Source organism: Salvelinus sp. IW2-2015, unplaced genomic scaffold (genome assembly GCF_002910315.2).
Source record: "Salvelinus sp. IW2-2015 unplaced genomic scaffold, ASM291031v2 Un_scaffold4484, whole genome shotgun sequence".
In the NCBI taxonomy this organism is placed as follows: domain Eukaryota; kingdom Metazoa; phylum Chordata; class Actinopteri; order Salmoniformes; family Salmonidae; genus Salvelinus; species Salvelinus sp. IW2-2015.
Genome location: NW_019945754.1, coordinates 1 through 8655, shown reverse-complemented (window position 1 = coordinate 8655; position 8655 = coordinate 1).

Sequence of the window (8655 nt, the reverse complement as noted above, 5' to 3'; positions counted from 1 at the left end):
GAAACAATGGAACATTTACCCCATTACCCTTTTATTGGACAAGCTAAGTTTCAAAGCTGTAAGGTTTACATTTATTCTGATTATTTCCAGGGATACACAACATATTGAAATATATGTAGATATCTTTGTTAGAAAGAATACTATATTTCCCTTGACGTAATAWGGCTGAATGTAAAGAATTGTTCARTATACCCAACTCTCCYATATACGTAAGTTATTTGTTATTYTTACTATGTAWAMGGTTGATTGGGATACCAAAAGCTGTTTACATACACRCTGCCTGACACCCACTTTTGCCAACAAACRTCCAGCCACCAACCTACATGTGAYCTGKCATCTGGCATGTGACAGGTCTGCGGTGTTTGTCTCCCYTGTGGCAACATGGTGCTAACATTAGCTAGAGTAGTGTTACTCCACTTTTTCCCACTCTTGAAAAATTGCAGCGTTGAGAGGCACCAAAGTGAGAAATACAAGTGCAAACAGCTTCGTTCCCTCCAACACTGCTGAAATACACCATACTGCCAAGACACTAGCTGGGTACAGTATAATTCAGCCTTTGGCTCCCTGTGCTATTAAGCTGTCAAATATAAAACCCAACAGTATAATGACTACTGTTTTCTGCCTAGATGCAATACTTTAAAGCGACTCATAAAGAGCCACAATCATTTATTTCCAGACTTTTATTATGTATTTTCACCTTTTTATGTTGCAATAACAAACATTTATTTGAATAATGATTTTAAAAATAAAGAAGGTTACAAGTATTTTGATTGGCATACAACAATTTAAAAAATAATCTTAATCCAAACCACATGAAGACAAACATTTGATACAACGAAACTCAAAAGCACCACCATAAGGCTCTGAGAATTTTCATAATTTTGTGGTGGAATTGGACACTACAATTATCTTTGAAATGATAGGCTAACTGTAAACATTTTGAATAATCAAATGCAACTGGTTGGCCATGAACAATAATCAGAAATTGTATCTAACGGACATATATAAAGGCAATAGCTCCTTCGATTAGTCAAATCAAATGTACTTGTAATAGCGTAAAGTGCTGAGATAGGAAGATTTATGGTACGTTTTAAACTTGTTAATTAACCTAATTAACCTCTATATCTGCCGCTCATCCTTACTGAACCCTGTTCCTCCTGTCTGTCTGCTTTAGCTGTTTATCTGTTCGATTGTCTGGCTGCAGCTCCCAGATTTCTCTGAGATGTTCTTACTGTCGATCACAGCGAAGCAGACAGTCTGACTGCCTAAAGCCCTGGCTGGTGTACAGAAACTCAACCTTTCAGGAGTTAGGTTAAATAAAGGATTTAGTAGTACGCTGATCTAGGATCAGGCTTCCTGTGACAATGCACACCTGTACATGATCTATTGAAGCTGGTCTTCTTTCTCAAAACACTGACGGATCATCATCGCTCCACACAAGTGTAATTACTGTCATCGAGAAAAGGTTGTTGCTTAATTATGTTAACACTATAATCTGCTTGCTGCTGGTTGGCTTTGGTAAGCTCAGGTAACATGTGGTGTGTTGGGTCTGTTGACTAGATGAAACCACACCAGAATAACACGATGGGACTGTTTGGGGACGGCGATGTAAGACGACATGCTTCAGCAGTATTGTAACGGTATCAATTAAGTCAATATTGTTCAACTTTCACTGGGGGGGGCATGTCCACATTCTGAAATGCATTTTTGTCCCCAGTTTTATCATTGGAATGTGATACAAAACCATGCAACAGTGTGTTTTTAGGACCATGCGGACGCCTCCGAGCGGTCGGTACGCTGTTTGGAGTGTTTATCCGACTGGATAACAAAAAAAACAAAAAATGATTATGTCCCCCCACTTCTAAAACCAAAGTTGCGCCCTGGTGGGGGACGGTTATGTAAAAGGACATGCTTCAGCCTGTATTGTAACGGTAACAGTGTACTCAATCGGAGACTGTTTGTTCAAGTCAATATCAAACTGTCTTAGATTGCCTGTTTATCTCATATTCCCCCGTGTAACAGTTCATTAAAACAATTTCCGTGCCCATTTGTTGTTAGTCGGACTCCCATGTCATAGGTGCACAGATCTATTTTTAACATGGCCCGTAGCTCTATGTTCTTCAGAGTCAACATTTCTGGGAAATATTTAGAGCTGCACTTTACATGGGAAGGAGGGGACATTTTGTTCTTCGCCGTCGCTTGGGGAGATGGTTTTCTCTTTGTGGCGGCTCAGTACAATGGTTTTCGGTGGTTTCCCCCCGTTGACCACCAGCATTTGTTCACTTTCTCAAGGCGAATTCCAGGCCCGGCCAAGGCCTCCTCCGCATAGTGACTGAGCATCAAAACATGCCCAATAATGCATCACATCTGCCCCCACAAAACTCCCATGGGACGGCATGTTGCGAGTCAGTTGGAGATGACGTTCTCCAGACCTGTCTTAGCTTCTCAACTTGTGAGTGTAGCCAAAACGCCATAACAAATGTGTTTCTCTGTACCACAATTAGGCCTCAGACTGCAATTTCCAACTAAATATTGCGGCTGGAGACTTGAAGTGCAATTGTGAAGGACATCATGAGCCTTCTACGTTCTGTTAAATTAGAATTTACATATCCTGATTTGGCTTTGGCTTACACTTAAATAAACGACTCTCCAATTGTTGCCACTTTTATTCGGGTTAACCTACTGGAGTTCATTAAGCGTGGGTGTGCTGACAGACCAATAGACCTCCATGAAGTCTAAATGGAGTAGGGACGTCCAAAGGATCCCGGATAGCAAGGACCGTCTGAAAACTAGACTAGTGGTGGAGCTGGCTAGCCATTCTTAGTATCTAGTTAGCTAGTCATCTAGTGACATTAAAAGCTAGCTATGTTAGCACCTGGTACTGTTCTAGTCTCACATAGTTAACGTTAGATTACTTTGTGAATGTTGAAATAGTTATGTAAGTGCGTGAACCAAGGTACTTGTCAGCAAACTAAATGGATTGGAGTCTGTTATGCAAATACACTTGCCCATACAGGCCTACATTTCTCATCACTCACCCTTCATCGGTGCCATTCATTCAGTCACCTAAACCCAGGGTTTCCCAAACTCGGACCCCAAGAGGGGCACGTTTTGGTGTTTGCCCTAGCACTACACAGCTGATTGAGATAATCAACTAATCATCAAGCTTTGATCATTTGAATCAGCTGTGTAGTGTTACGGAAAAATATTAAGTGTGAACCCCAGAGGACAGAGTTTGGGAAACACTGATAACCATCTTCTCTCACACAGCGTCTAGCCAACCATGTGTCAATACACCATCAGCCCATCCTCCATCAGTATAGCCTCTCATTTGTACAAGTGGACTAAGAGATTTACTACAGCTCAAGTCTTTCACACCTAATCAGTCTTCATAGTGGAGGGTTATACCCAGGACTTCCCAGCTGGCATGCATTATAACATTGGCTTACATACGCTTGCATACACACACCAAATGCTTGCATACACACACTGCATGCACAGTGCACACACACACCACACACCACACACACACACACCACAACACCACACACACACACACACACCACACACACACACACACACACACACACAACACACCACACACACACACACACACACACACAACACACCACACACACACACACACACACACACTATTATAGCGTAGGTAGACACAGTGTGTGGTTAAATAACCCTGTCAGAGTGACAGTGGGATCCCTGCTTGCACATGGATCCTATTTGTAAAGCTGGAGCCAAAGGGCCTCTAGTTGTATCTCCTTATGAATAATTTTCAGTCTCGTTGTCAGTGACACATCGCTCCAAACCAGTGGCGTTGTTGGTGCTGATGAATACTTTTGTCCGTAGACACCTCGCTGCATGTGCATGGCTGCTGTGCTGAGATGGATCTAGTTCAAAAAACGACCGAAAAAGTAGGTCTATACTGTAGGTGCAACTGACCTGAACATCTTACGTCCATATGGGATTGGTGTGTTTCTCAGGGAGGTTCTTCTTCTCTGTTCTAGAGAGTGAGAGGGTTCTTCTTCTCTGTTCTAGAGAGTGAGAGGTTCTTCTTCTCCTTCTAGAGAGTGAGATGGTTCTCTTCTCTTCTTCTAGAGGTGAGAGGGTTCTTCTCTTTCTAGAGTGTGAGAGGGTTCTTCTTTCTTAGAGTGAGAGGATTCTCTTCTCTTTTCTAGAGAGTGAAGGGTTCTTCTTCCCTTCTAGAGAGTGAGAGGGTTCTTCTTCTCTTTTCTAGTGAGGGTTCTTCTTTTCTAGAGAGTGAGAGGGTTCTTCTTCTCTTTTCTAGAGAGTGAGAGGGTTCTTCTTTTCTAGAGAGTGAGAGGGTTCTTCTCTCTTGTCTAGAGAGTGAGAGGGTTCTTCTTCTCTTTTCTAGAGAGTGAAGAGGGTTCTTTCTTCTCTTTCTAGAGATTGAGAGGGTTCTTCTTTTTCTAGAGAATGAGAGGCTTTTCTTCTCTTTTTAGAGAGTAGAGGGCTTTCTTCTCTTTTTCTAGAGAGTGAGAGGGTTTTTATTTTTCTAGAGAGTGAGAGGCTTCTTCTCTTTTCTAGAGAGTGAGAGGTTTCTTCTCTTTTTCTAGAGAGTGAGAGGGTTCTTCTCTTTCTAGAGAGTGAGAGGGTTCTTCTTCTCTTTTCTAGAGAGTGAGTGTATTTGAATCACTGTACCAATATGGAGCATAATTCCACCACAACAAGAGACAAGAACAACAGCAAAATAACTGTATATCCCCTTTTATAACTAATATATTCAGCCTCTACCTGTTCCTGGGGCGTTGTGTTTAGTTTTCTACTGTCCTGAAGCTCCCAATCTCAGGCCAATTATTTCAGGTTGGAAGTCAGAAATAAATCAGTTGATGGTCGATGCCAAGTTTACCTCAAACAATATTAAAGGCACCAGTCATACTGTAGTTGAATGATTTAGCGAAGACAATATCTGCCCTCATGCGCGGATTATCTTGTCATTGATGTCATAGATGAATGAATGGATAGCTCCATTCCTCTCTAGCTTTCTTCATAGGTTCCTGGCTTCTAGGGAGTTTCTCCTAGCCACTGTGCTTCTGTATCTGCATTGCTTACAGGTTTGATGTTTATTGTCCTGAATCTTGGCCTGGAGGCAGAACTGAGCGATTTCCACTAGATGGCCCAGTTGCAAAGTCAAAATATTGAAAATATTAATGAAAACAAAAATGTGCTTTTCAGGTCTTCATTTAAGGTTAAGGTTAGGCATTAGGGTTAGCAGTGTGGTTAAGGTTAGGTTTAACATAATATTTTATGACTTAAAACCTGTTCCAGCTAGTGATCCACTCTGCAGAGCTGCAGAGGATGGATGGTTATTGGATGGATGGAATGGATGGATGGATTGGATGGAGTGATGGATGGAAGATGGAGATTGGATGGATGGATGATACATAAACGAGGGAAAAGGATGAGTGATTTATAATGTTAATCATCCAAGCAGCATCATTGGTCAGTTGAGACACAAAGAAGCCACTTATTAATGTAAAGTGTGCGTGAAAGAGAAAGAGAGATGAGGGGGAGAGAGAGAGGGGGAGATAGAGAGGAGAGAAGAGAGACGAGGAGAGAGACAGAGACAAAGACAGAGACAAAGAAGTGACAGAGAGAGGCGTAGACTAACCTCACCAAGTCACCACACAGCAATGGTTAAAGAGAGAAGATTTGAGATTTTTGCATGATGAGCTCATGCTGTGGCCAAGATAAAGTCTTTGGCTAATTGAACGGAAGGGCTTTAGAACTGAAAGGACTGCTCTTTCTTTAGTCTCTCGTTTGTTCCGGAAACTTCTTTGATGTCTCTGTGTTACAGTAATGGATGTTGGACCGAAGACACATAACAGGAAGTTATCTTTTGGAATGAGTCTCCTCTCCAAAGACCATCCAGTTTTACCTCATCTTCCATTACCACCGTTTAGCATAGAATTGCGTAGGTTTCGGCTTCACGATGGTGAAATTGGAAACATACCTCTAGTCGCTGGGGCACGCCGCTCTCTTTTGCTTAAGTTCCTCCTCCTTTTTAATGTGGCTTTCGAGGGGAGAAGACATAACAGGCGTTCGCAGGTCAAAAGTTAACACTCTGAACCATCTGGACAGAGAGCATATCCACCAATAAAAACATCAAGGCCCACGAGGATTATAGTCTGACTGTAGTAATAGAACAACCCACCTCTCTGTTAGGAGGATTAGTGTGTGATGTGTGTAGTGTGTGTGTGGTGTGTGTGTGTGTGTGTGTGTGTGTGTGTGTGTGTGTGTTGTGTGTGGTGTGTGTGTGTGTGTGTGTGTGTGTGGTGTGTGTTGTGTGTGGTGTGTGTGTGTGTGTGTGTGTGTGTGTGTGTGTGTGTGTGACCCATGGAATATAATGACAAAATAGAGAAAGAACAGTAAGAGTGGGCATTTCACTGAAAGGTGTTTTTTTCTTTTTTTGAAGAGTGAAGTGTCCATTTGTGTCAGTATACTTCTTTTGTATGGATGTTTCCTACTAGACATACTAGATGCCGTCTTCAATTATTATATAGACACAGGTAAGAGCCAAAATATAGGAAACAGCAACATAAAAGTGTTCTTAATAAGGTTGTGGGCACCACGATCTAGAACAGCTTCAATGCATCTTGGTATAGATTCTACAAGTGTCTGGAATTCTAACTGGAGGATGCAACACCATTCTTACATGAGAAATTCCATCATTTTGGTGTTTGTTGATGGCGGAGGAAAACACTGTTTTAGGCGTTGCTCCAGAATCTCCATAAGTGTTTCAATTGTTTTGAGATCTGGTGGCTGAGACGGCCAGGGGCATATAGATTTACATCGTTTTCATGCTCATCAAACCATTACGTTCACCAGCTCCTGCCCCTGTGGATGGGCGGCATGTATCATCCTATGGGGCATCGCCATGGTAGCCAAATAATGGCCTGCCCAAGCATGATGGATGTTAAATTGTTAATTAACTCAGGGGACCAACACCTGTTGTGCGAAGCACCTGCCTTTCCGAATATACTTGTATCCCTCATTTATCAAGTTTCCTTATTTTGGCAGTTCCTGTACGCCACATGCAGGCGGCTTATATATTAATTAATCACGTGAGGAGATTCAGCTTCACCACACACTACCTTTTTACAGTACCTCCTCAACATGTTTTTTGTCTTACTGTGTGGTGTGTGTGTGTGTTGTTGTGTGTGTGTGTGTTGTGTGTGTGTGTGTGTGTTGTGTGTGTGTGGTGTGTGTGTGTGTGCTGTGCGTTGTTGGTGTGTGTGTGTGTGTGGTGGGTGTGTGTGGTGTTGTGTGTGTGTGGTGTGTGTGGTGCCACGAGTGTGCTGAAAGTCGTTGTCTACCGCGTGCAGTCGTTTCCTGTATTCCCCTAAACCCATAGGTCACACCCAAGACTATACATTTCCCAGTCCGCCGACCGCATTTCAACCTTCCTAGCTAATCTAGGTGTCTGTACACTGAACCTTCAATGACTTTGGTCAGGACAGTGTCTCTATCTTCTCTGGCTGGCTATAGCGTGCATCAATGGGATACGACCGTCTTTGGTGCGGTGTTGGAAGATTCTAAACAGTATCGACTCTCTCCGGTCCTAAAGGAGGCTGTGCCAAAAGCTCAAAATGGGGGTGTGGGAATTCCTCTTCTTGGCTATGGTAGGTTTGTGGTGATTGCAATGCTTTACTCATAGCTTGACTGCTTCCCCCTTCCCTTCACCAAGATATATCAGTTGTCCCTATATACTTCTAGGACATTTTGTCCCCAAGGTAAAAGTTTTTAATTTTTTCTGTTCCAACCTCAAATATCCAACCACCGACTCACATATATCGGTGACCCCATACTGAACTGGATAATAAAATACACATTGAAGGTACAGAGGTGGGATTATTCACAGTCACAAATAGGCAACGGATTCTTGCGTAGATGAGAGTGAATTGTGGGTATACTTCAAATTTGAAATGTGTCTACAAATTCTTCCCTGACACCCCCTGAAGCGTCTTCTCTGGAGTCAATCTGTCGCCTCAACAAAGTGTCAGCATCTATCAAAGAAAGACCTCTCAATAAACCCACAGTCGCTTCCTGTCTGCCATATAACTGTCCTGGCTTCAGGCATTGAGTGGCGGTGAGGCTAGTGGGGGGGGGGGGGAGTACAACATTCACTCATTGAGAGAATGTTACTTAATAAGAATTGAATGATTATTACCCTCTGTGGTGCGGTTGGTGAGCATGGTGATTGCAATTCAGGAATGTGGTTCATTTCCCAGACCACCCTAAATGTTATGCCCCCCCGGTGGAAAAACAGGTAAAAATCGCTTTTGGTGGAATATAATGTAGGCTATGTTCTCAAGTTAGTGGGTGAATCATGAAGTTAAAGCATTGACTTATTGTACAGACCAGACCATTCCCCTTTCATGCAGCTTTTTTCTTAATCATCTTTAGAGTTGCATTATGTTGCATTTTTGTAATTAAAAAATCCAAAACATTTAGTCGAAACATTTGTATCACAACTAAAGTTTGGATTAAATTAGCTCTCAATTAGTGCATAATATAGTTGGACCTGCTTTCTTTGTTAAACCGCTCAACACAGAACGCCCATGTGCGACTCCCACTCAAATCGATTGAGAAAATATCCTCTTATTTTATCTCTCTCTT